Source organism: Alligator sinensis, unplaced genomic scaffold (genome assembly GCF_000455745.1).
Source record: "Alligator sinensis unplaced genomic scaffold, ASM45574v1 scaffold883_1, whole genome shotgun sequence".
Lineage (NCBI taxonomy): Eukaryota > Metazoa > Chordata > Crocodylia > Alligatoridae > Alligator > Alligator sinensis.
Window position 1 is genome coordinate 2,233,390 of NW_005842009.1, and position 20,100 is coordinate 2,253,489.

The 20,100-nt window shown below is 46.6% G+C and overlaps 1 pseudogene; it reads right to left on the reverse strand.

Moving 5' to 3' along the window:
* Window positions 1-132: 132 nt before the first annotated feature.
* On the reverse strand, window positions 133-7,558 carry LOC102369292 (annotated as a pseudogene).
* Window positions 7,559-20,100: the final 12,542 nt, after the last annotated feature.

Consider the following 20,100-nt stretch of genomic DNA (forward strand, 5'->3'; position numbering starts at 1 on the left):
CACCACTGCTTGTAACACCCAAGTCTGCCTTTGAAGTCCCCCATCCCGGTAACTCATATATTTTGAGTTGCTTAGTGCATGAGAAATGATAAAATCTTATCCTGCTATCATACGGCTACAAAATAGAAAGGGTCAGTTGCCTATACTTTCAAATAAAGTGCCATGTTTGGAATCCACCTGACTCAAACTCACCAAGAGAGGTCAGTATTACATGGATCAATGTGACAGTGATGGCGTAGTCCCAGACCCATTGCTTCAGCAGCGCAGCAAAGAGAAGGCTGCTGGTGAAGTACGTCAGCTCCATGGACAGCAAACTTACTAGGAAAATGAGGAACAAAACCATCCTTATTGTGGAGTGAAGGCAGATATAGCTCATAGCAGGGATCTGTGGGAATGCAAAGTATCCCTGTCCATAGCATTCCAAGAAAAGACCTCAACGATCTCCTGGAGTTAACTTCCTGTCCCATTCTTTGGGGTACAGATTATACTGGTCCTAATGGGAGATATGCAAGACATAAGCAAAGTCCATTCCCCGGTGACAGAGAAACCTAGTACCATTTATTCTTCTCATTGCCTATAGGCCATTTCATTATAAACCAATCCAACTTCACTGTCTTCCCTGTATTTGTTCCTTAAAGTCCATCCTTCCAGATAAACTAATCCCACATACTCAGGTGTTCACGAGCTCTTGGCCTGGAAGGATCTGTGTGTTTTTTTTTTTTTATATTCTAGTGCTGCCTGGCTGCCCCCCACTACTTACCGAGATATTTGGGGTTGGAATAAGAAGGCTCTATTTTAAATTCAAAGGGGATGAGTCCATCAAATGTGTCGAGTCTGAAAAGAAGGCAGGAAAAAAAAAATTAAAAACATTTTTAGGAAGTGAAAAATGATCAAGGGCAATTACACTGCTCTCCAGTGAAAACTCGGTGTTTAAGGCTCATGCCTGTCTGAATGAGTTAGTCTATAAAACCCTTGTTAAATGAAGCCAGTATAGTTATACTGTAAATTTCCAAATATCATGTGAATATTCGGCATTCATAGAGTATAAAAGAGAACCTCCAAATTGATCCCATCAATGTCTCCTTGCATTTAGATTAGGATATAAACATGGAACCTTTGCGGTTATGGTTGATATTTTAACAGCAGCCATTATGCCACCTGCGAGCTGTTTCAGTAGCCTCTCTGACCTCTGTTCAGTTTCCAGTGAGCTGCATGTTTCATTTAAGCCATCCAATCCTGGTGACACTAACTGGATCTCAATTTCAGTACCCTCAGCAGAGAGGTCAAGACTTTAAGTTGGAATTTTCAAAGGAACCTAAGGGGACTAGGAGCCTGACTACTATCAAAATTAAATGGCACCTGAGTGACATTTGGTTACTCTGTTTGGTTACTCTCAAAATAAAAAGATTTTGAAGGTGTAATGGTCCTGTCCTAAAGGTGATGACTATTTTAACTATGCAGCAGTGGTCTGTGATCATTTTCCAGCAAAAGGAAACCGGAATGAGTCATTTGCCCTGTCTGCATCTGCATAAGGACGTAAGAACTGTCATTTACTAGGTCAGACCATAGGTCCATTTTGCCCAGTATCCTGTGTCACACCATGGCCAAGAGTGGATGCTGAAAGGGAGAATCAACTGGGTATGACCAGGGCTTTTTCCACTGTTCGCCAGGGGCAACGCGTAGGGGGTGCACAGGGGTGCATGTGCACCCCCTGAGAGTGCTGGTGCACCCCATGTTAGGCCACGCTCTCTGTTTAGCTGGCGGGCAGGGGGGCAGGCGGGATCACCAGTGCCCTCCCTGTGAGTGCCAGCTGGGGAACAGGGCCACCAGCAAAAGTGGCCACGCTGCTTCCAGAAGTGGCCGCAGGCGTTCCACCCCTACCCCCCACCCCGTCAGTGGGATTGGCCACCGGGGAACACCCCCCCACACCCGGTCGCTGACTGGTGGGGGGGGGGGCGTGCGCCCCCCCGACTCAAGAAGCACCAGACACCCATGCTGTTCGCACTTGCAGCCTCCAGCATCTAAGGTCTAGGAAGTTCTGATTCAGACGCACTAACTCCCATACTTAATAGCTATTGATGCCACTTTCCTCCAAGAATTTCTCCAATCCCCTTTTTGAATCTGGCTGAACTGTCAGCTTCCACAACACCTGGTGGCAGAATTTCACACGTCAATGACACTCTGTGTGAAAAAGAACTTCCTTGTGTTAGTTTTAAACTTACTACCTACTCATTACATTTTGTGACCCCTAGTTCTTGTATTGTGAGAGACGGTAAATAACAAATCCCTATTTACTTTCTCTTCACCATTTAGTATTTTGTGAACCCTTATCAGGTCCCCCTTCAAGCATCTCTTTTCTAAACTGAATAGGCCTGGCTTCTATAGCTTTTCCTCACATAGAAGACCCCCCCATACCACTGATGATCCTTGTTGCCCTCCTCTGTAACTTCTCAAGTTCTTCTATATCCTTTTTGAGGATTGGGGACAGAACTGATCTGTGGGCATGTCTACTTGTGCATCCAACTGCTCAATCATTACTACACAGTCATTTAGTAATTAGTATACTAAATGACTGCGCAGCAATTGCCGGTGCTGTGCAGTTCGGTGCCACATGGGTTGTTTCTAACCCTACTGCACAGTAGCGGCAGCACCATGGTTCATGCCCGCTGATGTTAGGCTGCCATAGTGATGAGCTACGTTGCCATAGCTTGTTCATATGGCAATGTAGCATCTCATGTAGATGCACCCTGTGAGTTCTTCACTGTAGCTAAACAAACTGGATCTTCAAACTCCAGGGCTCTGCAGTCTGGTGCTTTTCACAAGCACTACATTAGCCTGAAACTAAAAAATAAATGGTCTGTTTGGAAAGAACAACTGAGTCAGAATTGCCCTACTCCACTTGGGAAGGGAAGAGGAGGACTCATGCCCCACCAGCACACTGAGGAGCAGCTTTATAGAAAGGCAACATATAATTCTGCATGCCCCTAACAATTTAGACCTTGTGACTTCAAGGGGGTGAGCTTGAGTGAGATCAACTTAGTTCCAAAGCAGCAGCCTCACCTGAATGCTCCATGACAAATGCTTCCAATCATGTAATAAACTGTGTAGAAAATGACCAGGCACAACAGCAAATGAAGGAGTATGGTCTGGAAATCAGAGCAGAAGAATACACGATTCAGTGCATGCAGCTGGGGAATGAGACATTTACTTACTTCCAAACCAACTGGATAAAAATCCCTGCTTCCTGTCAAATAAAAAATCCAACAGTTTTGCTTAAATAGCATGCCTTAAATTAAAATAATTTCTCTGCATAATAATAAACATATTTCAAATGAAATTCTATCTGAAGAGTTCACATGATAACCCACATTAAGGCCAAACCTTATTATAACCTGTTGAAATCATTTAGATTAAATAAAACGGTTATTCAAGCAGTACACTTTTGCTGCTGAAGTTATAATGGAAATTAAAGCCCCAACGGATTAAAGTTAGCAGCTAAGCACCAGGAACCAGAGTTTATGAACATGCTAAACCAGGTTTTAGCATCTTCTATCAGTGCATTTTCTTCCTTTCAGTTAATTCAACTAGTTCAATTCAATGACCACCTCATTCAAATGTGAGAAACAAATTAAGAGTTAAAAAACCAAGGTTTGTTTGCTTCCTCCACTCCAGGAAGAAAAATGAAGTATAAGAGGATAAGTTGTAGACAGAAGCGGATCCAGGATTTTGTAAATTGGGGATGCAAGGGCAGCGACCAGCACTGCAGGGATGACTACACACCCCCTCCTTGCTGCACTGGGGCAGGCAGACTGCACCCCAGGAGCAGCAGCTGGGGACTTTTTAAGTGCTGAAGAATGTAAGCATTTCCCCACTCTTCCCCTCAGTGCTCAGAGGTATGCCCCATCATTTCTCCTCCAGTCCACTCCCCTGCCACTGCCAGTATCCCACAGTCTGCACTGTTCTGGGGCCTAGTGGAGCTCCCATCCCTCTCCGGTCAGGCTGCATGGGGGCTGAGATCAGCCCAGGATGGTGGCAGCCTGTGGGTGGGTTCCCCTTCCCCAGGCCTGCTCCTGGGTTGGTGGAGAACACCTAGGGCAGGGGTGGGCAATTATTTCAGTCAGAGGGTCGCTTACTGAGTTTTGGCAAGCCATCGAGGGCCACGTGACAGGCAGCCAGGAGCGGATAAATATTAATTTTCTAAAATTTTTAGGGGCCCTGTGGACCTGATAGAATGGCCTGGAGGGCTGCATGCGGCCCATGGGCCACATTTTGCCCACCTCTGACCTAGGGGGAGCAAGCAAGGAGGAACCTGCTTATCCACTGCCACTAGTGTCCTGGACTGAACCATACATACCCCCACACAGTCTGGTTGCCCTTGCCCCTGGGACAGCAGAGACAGCTGCAGCAGCAATCAGGGAAGAAGGAAATAGGAGGGGAGAGGACAGGGAGGGGATGTGCCTCTGAGCAGGGAAGGGAAGAGAAGGGGGAAAATTCTTACTTTCTGCAGGACTAAAAAAAGTCCTGGGCTGCTGCTCCTGCCACATGGTCAAAAAGCAGGGTGCAGCTGTACCACAGTACCCCTCTGGATCCACCCCTGGATCAAGCAGTGTTAAGATCTTGAAAGGCCTGATGATGCCCAGGAAAAACTGGTTGAATTCACTGACTCAAGAAAATACTTCCTCTGTTTCAGGAAAGTTAATTTTCACTGCAACACTTATTTTAATATACTTGCATTTTGTTAGGTATCCAGAACAATTAATGATTGATTAGCAGTTGATTAACAAGTATTTAATGAGCAATTAATCAACTAACCACTTTACAATGCAGTGTGCATTTTAAATTGAATTCCAATTTCCATCCAAATAATCTCAATATAAATAGTGAGCATGAAACATTAGCCATACTCTAATACAAAAAGGGACATTCACTGTTTTGTTGCATAAGTAAAAATAAGGATTCTGAATAAATGTATGTTACATTATATAATTGCTTAAATTACTGGGTATAGAACTAAAGCCTCCTGGTTAGCTAAAAAGGAGCACCAAGTAGACCATCCAATGATAATTAGCCTTTCTTTTTCAAAAAAGCTAAAAACTACATGTGAAAACAACAAATCAAGGTTTCTTACTTGCTGACTTAAATTGTCATTAAAATCAGCCATTTAAATCCATCCACCCTGCTTCTCACCACAAAGGAAGAATTAGAATTAAAATTTGTCAGGTAGAAAGAAAGTTTCCAGGGAAACTCCATGCCTGCTGCAAGCAATCAAATTTGGGCTCTACGTACAATAAGGGATTTTGTGCCCTCATGGGGCAGGCAGGATGTTTCATTTTTAAAACATGCCTTCAAATAGACAAGGCAAGACACACATCTTGCCTGTCTGTTTAGCAGAATGGTGTTCCACTAACCAGGTGCTCAGAAAATGGCTCTCCATAGCTTCACTGTTTGCTTTGAAAGAAGAAGCAGGTTGAATATGGAAAGAAATAGTGGCCGTTTCCTGCCTGTCTTCACCCTTCCAGTGGAGACCGGCTTTAAAGCCTTTACCCTGGCTCTCTGCTGACTATTACATTCCCCTGCACAAGAGGATATTCAGGAGGCCACTTCTAGTAAAGAGTGCTTAGTATGACTGAAAATATACCCGTAGAAATTCAGTACGTGGCATTTATAAGGTCCCAAAAAATCTCAGTGTCTTACAACATACACTGCTGTGAAGTAGGACAATGCTATTCTCTCCTTTGGATGGATGGATACTAGAGGCCCAGGCTCAAGAAGGACTGTTGGTACTACTACACCGAGCACTGCAACATCTAACATTTAGGCTTCTAATGGATGGAATCCACAAACCTACTTGTTGCCTGTACTCCCTATACGATGGAGAAGGGGAGTTAGACACTTCCGGACAAGTCGCACCGAGCAGGGGAGCACCCCAAGTCAGCACACCCCCAGAGCTGGCCAATAAGAGAGCGCTAGAAAGGTGTACACTAAATCTCACTCCTTTCCAAGACTCAAGTGCCCTCCCCTGCTCAGGATCTGCAGCCTGGAATCCTCTCTGGACATAGGTGCTTACACCTTTCTTTTGAAAATGGAGCAGTGGCCACTCTTCTTTTGTGGCTGGCAACACTGGTGCTCCCCTTGTTCAGTGATATCCTAGTGATGAGGGCACTCAACCAGGAAGTGGGAGACCCAGCTTAAGTACTTTCCTCAGCCTGAAGGGGATACAACCCCATATTTTACACCTCCCCAGTGAATGCCCTTTTTCCATGAAACAGCCTGTGGAGCAGGGACCAAGACCCAGGCCTCTTCCGTAACTCCTAAGCTACACAGTCATGCTCATTCTTGCCTTCTGTTTGTGGCTCACAAAATCTCAAATTCTTTTCTGCATGTTGGCACAGCCTGCACAGGCAGGCAGAGACTACACTCCAGCCTAGAACAGTCCATTGCCTGGTCATCAAGTCATTCACAATGAAAAGAAGAGATGTAGGATTGAGACTTCTCTGATAGAGGAAGGAATTGAACCTACATCTCCCCCACCATGGATGAATGTCCACCTAGGAAACATGTTCTCAACTTAGGGAGGCTACCAACCCTCCTGGTTCCCACAGCTAGACACTTCACTGGTATATGTGAGCTGTGCCATGTCTGTCCCGATTTACAGCTCCCTATGGCTCTAGCAGAGGAAGGGTGGAGGGTTACCCATAACACCAGAGATGCTACCGGCTTCTTTTCCAGATGGTCAGACAGAATTAGCTTCAACATGCATAATGCTCCTGGAAACGATTTAACCCGCTGCCTCTTAACTTAATGAAACTGCTTTTTAACTAAACCCAGGAAACACATCCACAGGGCTGGAAATGCCTTTGTCTTTAGTATCTGGTAGGCAACTTCCTCTTTCCTGTATTTTCTAAAGTATCAACCTCACCCCCTCCTCCCAAGCCCCACTGTCTTTGCCTTTGCTTCTTAGAGCGCACACAGTCTGAGCCACCACGTGATCCTTCTACAATCTGACCTGGCCCAGATGCCACTGCTGACCCATAAACTCCTGCTGTGCTGGGCTTTACCCTTCTCCCCAAAGCAGAGCAGAGGTTTCTATTCAGTTTTACCTTGATGCCTGCCACCTGGCTGCCTTTGAAGGCCATGGATGTAGAAGGCTCATAGCCGCGCAGGGAAGGTGCCAGGATGTGTAGCTAAATATGATGATCCAGGAGGTCACCTGGATTTCTGAGTCATGAACAAAGAGACAAGCAGCAATGCCTAATAGAAGCAAACAGACAGGCAGGGAGAAGGGAAAGCAAATGGGAAAAAAGCTTGACACTAATCTGGTAGAGTCTTATCCTTGTATGACCTGAATCTAACCCTAGCATATCAACTCACAGCCAGTTTCATGATGAGAATACTGTAATATATTTGCCCTGTAGAAAAGTTTGGCCCTTTCTCTGGTGTATTTTATCAGATTTGTGTGCTGTCCTTCCCAAAAAGGCTTGGGGAAGCTTAACAATAAAGTACATTTTTTTTATTATAAAAAAGTAATAAAATAAGAAAATATAACCAGCCAAGCTCCCCTGCCCCACTTTCAAAAGCAATCAACCTCACCCCACCCTTCCTGCTTCTGCTAGGTAAGTGTTTCCCTATCACCACCCACCCCTATCTTGTTCCCCAACCCACATTCACAACTTCCATAAAAGAAAACAATCCCCCAAATTCCCTCTGATGATTACCCACTCCCACTCCCATGCTTCACATCCAGGTGATTCCTAGCCCCTCCCTCCACCCCCCCGACTTATAGCCCCTCCCAAGCCTGTACTTCCCTCTTGCAGGGGTGCTGCGGCTGTCCCACTCTACCCACTCATCTGCCTCTCACCCAGGGGAGTCCCCCACTTGCCTTCATTAGCTGTTCCTCCCAATCCTATGCTTCCCTTTCTCTCTCAGTGGTAACAGAAGATACACCTTTTTTGTCTATGATCCTACCAGGCCTTTATACACAATGCTCTGATTCAGTCTGGACTCCTCTGGGTCCAGGGTGGCATACATGGAGGGTTGATAGGATCAGACACAGCCTTACGGAGGGAGAATAAATAAATTGGAAATGCTTGTGGCCATAGGTTTTCAGATTAGCACAAAGGACAACTGATCACAGGGCTATCAGAGCCTGGCATTAAATAGGAAATGGGTTTCCCAGCTGACTTCTAAAAGTGATATATTGCAAGTACTCTTCACAGGTCTGATTCTCCATGGCCCTGAACTTTCAGCAGTCCTTCACACCAGTTCAAAGCAATGCAAAACGCTAAGGTCTGGGACAGAAGTTCCATAAACCAGTTTGACCTCAACTAATTAAGTATGATACTACATTCAACCAGGTTTATCTTACACCAGTTTTGGCCATTTTGAACCGGTTTATGTGCACTGAACTTTTGTTCTGGTATAGGTTTAAGCCAATTTCTGATCACTTAAACCAGTTTATATGTGACTTCTGTCCCTAGCCTAAGAGGTCAGCACTGAAACACTTGACACTTACTGATGTCAACAACCTCAGAAGGTGCAGAGCAAGGAGAATTAGATAGCCGTATTAGCAGAGGTGTAACAAGGCAGCTAGGTGCCCAGGGCAGTGGCAACACATGGAGGCAGTGATGACTTCTGTCCGGCTGCCACCACCGTGGAGCTGGCATAGCCATGCAGCTGCAATGGGAGCTGGAAGTTTTTCTCCCAGTGACTGCCCCTCCCCTCCCTTAAGTCAGCATTAAGGGCTGCTGCCCTGGTCACCCCACCTTAGTTATGATATTGCCCTTTAGTATCACCCTAGGAAACAGAGATCAAGTTGGACACAGGAAATTCAGCTGGGAAGTTGTGGGGACAGAGGGAAAAGAGAGAGAATGAGATTCCAAAGAGACAGCTGGGACCCTCAACATACCAGGCAAATATCCCCTCGACTGCGTGAACCACTGGACAATCAATCAGGAACCCAGTCCAAGGAAAGTCAGGGTATATCAAAACTGGGCAGAACTCTGCACAAAAAAAAGAAAGAACACAACAGCTATAACTAAGACAAGTTCAAGCTTACCTTTTTGGAGGATGAAGCAGTGACCAATAACTCCAGGACTAAAGAAGGCAGTTGATCAGCACCTCGTCACCTGGACTGTGTTTTATAAGGGAGACACAACTGCCACAAGTTTTGTAGCGCAGCCATTTAACACCAGAAGGGAACAGCAAGGAGTGGTATAGCTCTGACCTGAGGTGCATCTGGCATAGCTATGTAATGAGTCTAGGACTACAAAGGCAAAAAGCGGTCTTGGTACAGGTGCACTGGCACAGCTATGGAGAGGTGGGGACATGTCTGTAACAAAAGGTTTTGCAGGCCTGGGTTAAAACTCCTGTATAGGTAAAACTAACAACTCTGGATTGCACATACAGTGCTAATGGCCCTTCACTCACATCACTGAATTCACTCATCATACTTCCTTGGAAGAGAAGTAAACCTGAGGTAATATGGATGGCTGGAAGGACACAGGCATAGCTTGGTAGCTAATGAGTCCTTGTAGCCCCAGGACACAACAGTAAAGAAGAAAGGATGCAATATCCTGAGAAAGCTTTGTCATCAAAATGGACCTGTCAGCTTTCGAATGCTTTCAGAAAACTGCCAGAGAGAGAAAACACACAAACATTTCTATCGTGTCAGGGAAAATTATTGCAAATGACAGGTAGAGCATCTGGGCCTGATAGATGACAGGGAGGGCCAACAGAAGACGAAGGAACTGAAAATTCTTGGGAGCTAGGTGCCATTTAAGTGCACAAGTTACATTTTGCCTAATTAGTAACATTAATGTTATACTCGAGTGAGTTGGGAGGAATGGGTGGGGTTGATATGTCAGAGAACAGAGGGTTGAACTAATTTTAAAGAATTTTGAAGGAGAGCTTTTATTACAAGAGAAGCTACAGCAAGTCACAGCCCATTATTTGCAAGAGCTGTCTAAATGAGTTGGCCTTTCAAAAAAGGGTACCTAACCTCATTCAGTGCATTTCCCAGAGATAACGCTCATTCCCAGGAATTGGTTTCAGGCAGTGGGGGATCCTGCCTCAGCTCTGTTTTCTTTCTCCCTTTTAGAGAGAACTAACCTCGTCACAAGAAATTCTCAACTTTCCACTGTGAGCGTCCATTATGAGGATCCATTATGAGTTTCTTGAGTCCCTGATGTCCCATTCTTCCTGTCAAGAGATCACCAGTAAGCTGATGTAGGCAATTTCTTTTTCAGTCCTCCCTGCAGGGTACACTCTCCTATAGGTCCTTCCTGGCCCCTACTGTCTAGAAACAGACCCTCACTTTCCTGGAAGTCCTATCATCATGTTATCACCTGATGCCTGATCACCTGACCCAACCACCACTGGCCCCAACCCATCTCCTGGAAGATGGATAACTAGACCCAAGTGGGACTAAGCACAGCTTCTCTTAAAGCCCAGACCTACCCCTATCCTGTCTCAGGTCTTCTTTGGCTATCCCTTAATACAAGGATGGTGTCTGCCAAGGGGAGATTATTGATAAGTTTTAAGATGGCTGAAAAATTCAATCCCTGTTCTGCAAGTTTTTCCCCAGATACAATAGATGGTGCTTGGGAGGGTTGTGGGGGGCACAGCTGTTGGCCAAGATGTGTGCTTTCCTTCCTCCTCTGCCATTTCTTGGCTTTGTGAAAAAGACAGTTGTCTTTTAAGTGGACTATAGCTTGATGTATGGTACAGCACCAGAATGATAATTTGTGAGGGGAGGGGGGCAGCTTGTGCTGGGGCAGGCTGATGGAGCAATATTAAGGGAGAGTTCCAGGCTTCCCAATATTAAGGGACGGTCCTAGGCTGTGATAGGCACCTGAAAAAAGGTCAAAGGTGGACTGCAGATTGGTCTCAGTGTGCACAAGGATAACAGTCATCAGCATACTGAAGGTCAGTGATGCCAGTCTTGGTAACCTACATTTTGCTGTGAAGGTGCTGCAGGTTGAAAATCCATTCGATACTCAACCTCAATTCCAGGAGGAAGGTGGTCACAGATCAAAATCAAAATCATAGCAAGATAGAAGGAGAAAAGGGTTGGGGCAATGACGCAGCCCTGCTTGATACTAGTACAGATGGTAAATAGGTCTGTATTTGATCCATTGCAAAGGAGTATGGCAGTCATCCCATTATGGAGTAGCCTGGGGATGCTGATGAACTTCAATGAACAACCAAACCTAGCCAGCACCTTCCATAGGGCTTCACGATCGATGGAGTTGAAGCCCTTGGTTAGGTGAATGAATGCCATAAACAGCTCCTGGTGTTGCTCTGTATACTTCTCCTGGATCTGTCATGCAACAGAAGTCATGTCAGTTGTACCCCGTGATGGTCTAAAGCTACATTGGGATTCTGGAAGGACATCTTTGACAAGAGGGAGTAGGCGATTCAGAAGGATGTGAGTAAGAATCTTCCCGGCAACAGAGAGGAGAGTAATGAATTGGTAGTTCCCACAGACTGACCTGTCCCCTTTCTTGAAGATGGTCACAATGTTGGCATTCTTTAAGTCAGGTGGAGCTTCCTTGTTAACCTATATTTTGATAAGAAGTTGGTGAAGTTTTTGCCATCTGGTCCTGGCACCTTATTGTTCTTGGTCTGAGTTGATGGTATGCCAGACTTCCTTGAAGGCTGGGGGATCAGCAAAAAATTTGATTGTTGGGCATTGAGGGTTGGACGCGATGGTGGCAGCCGAGACCTCGGGTTCACAGTTGAGTACAAAGTTGAAGTGCTCCTTGCAGCGTTATTTAATGGATACATAATCCGTGAGAAGGGCAGAGCCATCCTGGGATTGCAAAGGGGTTGGGCTTCATAGTTTCATAGTTTCATAGTTTCAGGGTCGGAAGGGACCTAATAGATCTTCTAGCCCGACCCCCCGCCAGGGCGGGAGAACAACCCAAAAACACAAACAAAACCACTCACCCTAAAAACAAAAACGGGACTCAAATGAGTCCAGCCAGGTAAGTATCCAGCCTCTTCTTAAAGATCCCCAGGGTAGGGGCCAGCACCACCTCCCTTGGAAGTTGGTTCCAGCTCCTAGCCGCCCTAACTGTGAAGTAGTTTTTTCGGATGTCCAATCTGTACCTCCTCTCCATCAACTTGTGCCCATTATTCCTTGTTATGCCAGCAGGGGCTAGGGGAAACAGCGTCTCCCCCAAACCCTTCTGGTTCCCCCTAGTGAGTTTATAGACGGTCACCAGGTCCCCCCTCAGCCTTCTCTTGTGGAGGCTGAATAGGTTCAAGTCCCGCAGTCTCTCACTGTAGGGTCTGCCCTGTTGTCCCCGGATCATGCGGGTGGCCCTCCTCTGGACCCTCTCCATGTTGTCCACATCCCTCCTGAAATGGGGCGCACAGAACTGGACACAATACTCCAGCTGCGGCCTGACCAGCGTCGCATAGAGGGGGAGGATCACCTCCCTGGCTCTACTCGAGATGCACCTGTGGATGCACGACAAGGTCCGGTTAGCCCTGCCAACCATGACCTCGCATTGTCGGCCCATGTTCATCTTGGAGTCAATAATGACACCAAGATCCCTTTCCGCCTCCGTGCTCTCAAGTAGGGAGCTCCCCATCTTATAAGTGTGCTGCTGGTTCCTACTACCCAAGTGCAGCACCCTGCACTTGTCCGTATTGAAACGCATCCTGTTCCTGTCTGCCCACCCCTGTAACCTATCCAGATCCTTCTGCAATCTCTCTCTCCCTGCTAGCGTGCTCACCTCCCCCCAAATTTTGGTGTCATCAGCGAATTTAAACAGGTTGCTCTCCACCCCAACATCAAGATCGCTGATGAAGAAATTGAACAGCGCAGGCCCCAGGACCGAGCCCTGGGGGACTCCACTACCCACCTCCCCCCAAGTCGAATATGATCCATCCACCACCACCCTCTGAGTGCGACCCTTCAGCCAATCTGCAATCCATCTGACCGTGTAGGCATCTATGCCACAGTCGCCTAGTTTATTAATTAGGATGGGGTGAGAGACGGTGTCAAAGGCCTTGCTGAAGTCCAGAAAGACTACATCCACCGCGACACCTGCATCCATGGCCTTTGTGACCTGATCATAAAAGGCAATCAGGTTGGTCTGACATGATCTCCCCCTAATAAATCCATGCTGATTGCCCCTGAGCATCATCTCGGATGCCGGCCCATCACAAATGTGCTCCTTGATGATCTTCTCAAAGAGCTTCCCCAGGATTGAGGTAAGACTGACGGGCCTATAATTGCCCGGGTCCTCCCTTTTCCCTTTTTTGAAGATGGGGACCACATTAGCTACCTTCCAATCGTCTGGCACCTGGCCCAAGCACCACGATCGCTCGTAGAGCCGTGCCAGGGGCCCTGCAATAACCCCAGCCAGCTCCCTCAGCACCCTGGGGTGGAGAGCATCCGGACCCGCTGACTTGAACGCGTCCAGCCCCTCCAGGGCAGGGGGGCTATTGGAACCTGGCTGGTGTATGGCTTTTATTGCTTGAAAGAAACTCCTTATGTCATGTTGATCAGTGAAATTCTGGATCTCCATGGCCTTCACTTGCCACCACTGGTTCTTGATGTACCGTAGCCTCCTCTGAACTACAGCTTTAAGCTGGTGGTAAGCCTCTCATTTTTGCTGGTGGGAAGGTTTATTTTGCCAACTGCAGAATGTGGTTCTCTTCTGATGGATAAGTGCTAGGATTTCTTCATTATTCTTATCAAACCAGTCTTGGTGATGGTAAGTGAAGTATCCAATTAATTCAGCACATGCCTTGTGAATAATGTTCTTAAATTCCTCCCAATGTGCCTAGATGTCCTTTATGTCGTCAGGTAGGTCAGAGAGCCTCTCAATAAGGTGTTGCTGAAGAGCCTCATATCTAGCTTGGTCTTGGAGTGCCTTGATGGTAAATCTCTTCCACGTTCCTTTTGGTTGCTTACAGTGTTGTGGTGCAAGCTGCATGTCCATGATTCATCTGATTAAAAGGTGGTCCATCCAAGAGTCATGTGTACCTCTCAGGAGTCGGGTGATATGGACATAGATACGATCACGGGCTCTGACAATAATATAGTCAAGAAGGTGCCAGTGATTGGAGCATGGTTGTTTCCAAGTGGTGTTATATTTGTCACTGTGTCTGAAGATAGTACTCATGATGAGCAAGTCATGCTCTGCACATTTCCTAAAGAGGATTGGAATTGACTTTTCCCACCTCGTCTTTCCCAATGGTGCCACTCCATCATTCAGAGTGTCACCCAACTCTTGTGTTGAAGTCACCCATGAGAATGATCTTGTCTTTCTTGGCAGATGTAGTCAGGACTGTGTCAAGAGTTCAGCAGAATTGTTCCTTGTTGACTTCTTTATCGTTAAGTGTGGGGGAATACGCACTGATCAGGGATCCTGGTTTTCTCCATTTAAAAACCACAAATTCTCTGATAAAAAAAAATGCAAATTCTCTGATTGAAAATCCCCAAATTGGTGATTAAAATGAAATGCCACTGTACATATAGGTATCAGTTGAACACAAAGTTTTATTGACACATTTACAATTTTAAAGACATTTGGAAGCCTACCAGTGCTTCAATCACTATAATAAAATAAATTCAAAATACCTACAAATTTTGGTATTTGATTTTGGGGTTTTTATCATGGAAAATCAGCATTCCCCCTGCCCCCTTCGCTCACCAGGACGCAGGTTCAGGCTCCTCATGCCCCAACCACAGCCTTCGGGGGCTGCTGGTGCCCCTCACTCCTCACCCACAGCCCCCAGCTCTATTGGTTCTCCTCACTCCCCAACCATAGTTCCCTGCCCCCCACCTCTGCTAGAGAGGGGTCCCAGCTGCCAGAGCTATGGGATCAGGGACCTGGGTTCGGAGCCCCCTGCCCCCGCAGCAGCACCTGAACCCCAGCTGCCACCCATGGGAGGCAGTGGATGCTGCAGCTAAGCAGAGCATGGAGCCCATCTCCCCCTTCCCCCTGGGCAGCAGAGCCCATGGGGGATGGGGTAGGTGTGGGCTGCCCACTGGAGGCTCAGGCTCCCTGCCCTGCTGCTCTCCCCCTGGGGCCTCCATGACCCAGCAGGCAGGACCCAGCACGACAGGGCAAAGCAGGGCTGGGTGGGGAAGCTCATTGCCACTGCAGTGCCCTGGTGAGGCACCCTCTGCCTGCCTAGCAATGAGGGGCACAACTCCGTGCTGCCACCCCTGTTGCTGCTGGGTAGGCAGGGGGAGCTTCATCAAGACAGCCCAGGGCCTGCAGGGACAAGGAGCTTCCCCACCCTGCTTCGACACTCGCTGGGCTGCAGAGGCCCCGGGGTCAGGGCAGCAAGGTAGGGAGCCTGAGTCTGCAGCAGGCAGCCTTCCCCTGCCCCATACACAGTTCTGGGGGGCACGTGCCCCCCCTTCCTCCCTGGGAGTGCGGGCAGCAGCAGAGAAACAGTCCCACCCCCCGAATGAGCCATCCACAGCCCCATTCTGATCCCCGCCAGGGCCTTGCAGCCATGCATGGCCCTGGGTCCTAAACCCCACACACCACCCAGCTGGGCAGGAGTCCCAGCCCCAGCCCTGCCCAACTCACTCCCTCCCTTCCTCAATCCCCCACACCAGACTTACCTGCAAGAGCTTCTCTCCAGGCTGCCAGGCAACCATGTCCATGTATGAGCGCACACATGCACATGGTGTAGCCCTTCCTGACCGCCCTCCTCCCACTCCCTCCAGCCCCTTGAAAGCTGGAACTGCCAGCCTCCAGAGAGCTCTTGCCAAAAGTGGAAAATCCGTGTGCTTCTCTGTTAAAATGTGAAATCCATGTTTTTCTCAGTTAAAAGGGAAAATTCACATTTTTTCCCATTTTTCCATGGGAAACGGAAAACCTGGATCCCTGCTGATGACCATAGCATACTGGTTGTTACTGAGCTTGAGGTAGAGAGTCATAGGGCATTCATTAATGCCCACAGGGAGTTCTGAAAGCTGACTGACAATCTTGGTCTTGATGGGAAAGTCAACCCCATGAATGCACCTCTCTTCAACTGATATTTCAGGTGAAATTGAAGAAAAAGATTTTTTTTGCAATTTCTCAGTTGGTCTAACAAAAGGTATCATTTTGGAACCATGAATTCTAGATTTTTTGCATTTCTTTTTGTCTCAGACCAACATGGCTACCACATACACACCTCTTCAGGTGACTTTCCTTTCCAAAAAAAGGTGTAGCCACCTCCTTCTTTCAGCTAGCCTTCAGTTGCCTGGTGGGTCTCACTTAGGGCAGCAATATCAATGCCTTATCTTGCAAGTTCTCTAGCTACTATGGCAGTTCTTCTTTCAGGACACACACTGTCTGGGGAGTCCATGAGTGCAGACATTCTGTGTGGCAAATTTCAGTACTTTATTTTGTTGGTTTCAGCAGTAAATAGAGCGATCCCACTGGATGCAGCAATCCAGCCAGTGCAGTTTGACACAGCCTATGTTTAAGGCACCTTTTCTGGCCCCTTCCTCATTCTGGGTGAGCAGAGGGGATCCTAAAGAGGACTGCTCAGTCGTGGCCACAGCTGCCAAATTGTACTTCTGTCTCAGTAAGTGCAAAACAACCATCACATGACTATCGCCTACATGCAGATTTGTGACTAGGGACTTCCAGAGATCACTGTTCCTGTCCCCATTGCCACTCATCCATCAGTGCAGGACTTGGTTTGTGGGAGATGTTAACATCCCTGGTAGAGGCCTGCACATGACATCTTTTAACACAGGGAAGCTGGTGCGCAAGCAACAGCCACACAAACTTGACAGGAAGGAGCCCTGAACCTAGTAGCAAGGATGTTCAAGACAACTGGAGACCTCCATCCGGCTGCAGCCTTCATCCACCTTTACAGCCGCAGAGAACCAGCAGGTCCTCAAGTATGCCTGTTCTGCCGTTGGGGTCTTCTGGAGTTTGAGCCATGGTTAGTCTGGGACCTCGTCTCAAACCTGTTTGCCAAGGAAGACCCTATCAGGAATACAAGACTCCAGACGACATAGCTCTGAGGGTCAATGGAACAGTCAAACCTCTCCACCATGACAAGGTTACAGTCCAAGTAGAGGGTTGCCCCAGGTAAGAGCTGTGTATATGTATATATATATATATCTCATACAGCTTCCAAATGATGTACAAACTCAAGAGTCTGACCACTTATGGTGAACTGAGAACCATGTTATTTTAGTATGTGGTCTGGAATTTAATATATGCTGCTGTTTCTCCTTAGAGAAACTGGTGGATTTTAATGGTGGATGAGGTGACTCTTTTGGAGTAAATAGTGATAGAAAGCATACACAGGAAGTAATTGTAATAATAAACACAAGCATATCTTTTGCTGCGTTGGTCAGTTCTTTCAGCCTTAGCTTTTGCAAAGCGGAGCTGACATATAATAGGCAGAATCTGCTCTGGATTTATCATAAGAGGATTCAGATTTCTCTGCAAACATATGCAGCAGCCTGCTCTATTCTAGTATTCAATCCATCGCCCAGGTTAGTACACAGGCAAAGTCAGTGCCAGTTAGGTTTGTAGTCTGGAAAGTGACAGGAAAAATGACAACCTCAACCATCCCTCAGGATCAGACCTTAAATTGCCCGTAGTTCACAGAATGGACGAAAATGATTTTTTTTAAAGCAAAAAAACCTTATGCTAAAACCTAAGCTTACTAAACCTATTTAAATTTTTTTTTAAGTATTCAAGCAGCCCATATTTGCTGCCAAAGTTTTAAGCAAAGTTAAAAACTGGTGAAAGTCACTGATTAAGCACCAAGGATCAGGATTTATGGAAGTATTAAACTAGGTTTTGACAGCTAACAGCAGTTTCTGGTATCAGTCCAGAGAAAGTATTTTTTTTCATTTCAATGTATTCAACTAGTTAAGTTCAATGCCTACTTTACCAGGAGTTGGAAAACTGAGAAGGCTTATTTGCCACTTCCAATCTAGGGGAAAAAATGAGGTGTGAGATAAGATTTACCAATTCTAAAAACTTGAAGGACCCAGTGACCAGAAACAAATAGTTCAATTCATTGACTAAAATAATACTTCCCTGTTTTAATAAGTTAGTTATCATTGCAAAATGTACACTTTTGTTGTATTTATCCAACCCTTGTATGGTAATATCACTCACCCAATACATTTCGAAATGCTGTTTGTGCATTTTGTATTAAATTACAACTTCATTCCAGACAGAGCTAGATACAGATCACATGTAAAAAAGATCATCTTCTAATCAGAAATGCATTCATTTTAAAACACAATACTAAAAGCAAAAAAGATTGAATAACATATGTTAAGCTATATATATCCATCCCTCTTTACATAATTGTGTACAGACCTAGCTGAACCTCCAGGTTAGTGAAAAGTAGTACTAAATTATACTGAACAATGAGGCTCAACCTTTCTTTAGAAAAACAGCTGAAAAGTACATATGTCAAACAAGATGAAAATCAATTATTTAAATCAAGATTTCCTGCTTGCTAATTAAATTGTTTTTATTTAAATTGCTTCACCCTGTCAGTTTAACTAGCCCTCATTGACCAAGCCATCTTACTGGTGATTGTTTTGTGACCCTTCCCTCAAATGAGTTTGGATAATCTCAGCATGGTAGACAAGAATATCTTCAAAATACCTGGTGACAAAGGACGTCCCCCTCAGCATCCTGAGCAGGCTGATTCACGACTGAAAGGGCTTAGAGCCTGAGGCCCAGATTCTAAATACCTTTTTTGGTTTTTAACCTGACCCTTGCGAATTCTCATGTCACCTCCAGACAGGATCCCACTAGGCTACAATCATTTCCCACTAACTGATGGGGAAACTCACACTGCTTGCCTGTGTCTTTTGAGAGAATAACTGGAGGCCACCAGGGCTATCTCCAGCTTGCACCACACTAATAAACAAGGGATGTCAAATGTGCAGCCTGCAGACTGCGTCCAGCCATGAAGCTGTGTCATCTGGCCTGCAAGGCTTCCAGAGGGGCCAAAAATTCAGACAGGATGAGCAGGGCCAGACCCACCACTAAAATCCCAGGTTTGGAGCCTGTTGAGGCCGTGCGTTGGGAAGGGAGCAACAGCGACGTTAATCCCTGCACGACTGCTGCTACCAGTCGCTCCACCACCGTGTCTGGATCTCACCTGCAAGGAGACCTGCCGGGTTGGGATACGTTTGACATCCCTGCAATAAACCATTAAAGTTTAAGCTTCTCTCTCTCTCGTCTCACATGCCTCAAGGGCCTATAACTGCCTTAACTACATCTCCTCCTATTTTGGGCAATCTTCTTGCACCTGGTTGTATCTTTGCCAATCCCTCCCAGATCAGTTTTTATGTTATCTTCCCATCATTGCCTTGGTCTACCTCAAGGTCTGATACCATCCACTTCATCTTCCACAATTAGCCTCACATGCCTTCTCGTTGGGTCTCCGGATGTGCCCTGCCCCTTTCATTCTCTGCACTCTTCCCTCGATCAAGACATCAGGTTCATTCATCGTGTCAAATTCAGATAGATTTGGTGAATCATCCACCACAATTTTCTGAATAGAGTATCGGCTGAATGGAGATTTATTTACAAATGTCTCTTCCAGTCACTCCGCTGGCTGAAGAAATTACCCAGAACCTGCTCAAGTTAATGGATGTTTTTCTGTTGGTCTGAACGGACTTTGGATCAGTGCTTCTATCACATCTACCGGATAGTTATTGCAGGTGGAGGCCCCAAAATAGATCCCATCATTGCCCACCAGCTCCAAAATCCTCCACCCAGTTTTCAGTATCATCTTCAGGTGGTAACTGGTCGGCAGAAACTTTTCTCCACAGCATTTCCAGTTTGATCAGGGCCAGGACTTAGGACTTCAGCGCTCCAGGCCGAGCTGGAATTCCCCGGGGGCTGCAAAGCTTTCATTCCCGTCCACGTTGCTGGGGGTGGGAAATATGCAGTGCGTCTCAAGCCCAGGCCTGCGGGCCAAGGAGCTGCATCGCCCCTAACGAACTCAGCGGGGAGCGAGGAAGGCAAACAGCCGGCCTCTGGAACAGGGAATGTCTGTTTTGAGGCCAACAACGGCACATGGGCGGGACCACTACAGTGGGTGACATCAGTGCACCACTTGGTGACATCACAACCTTCCACT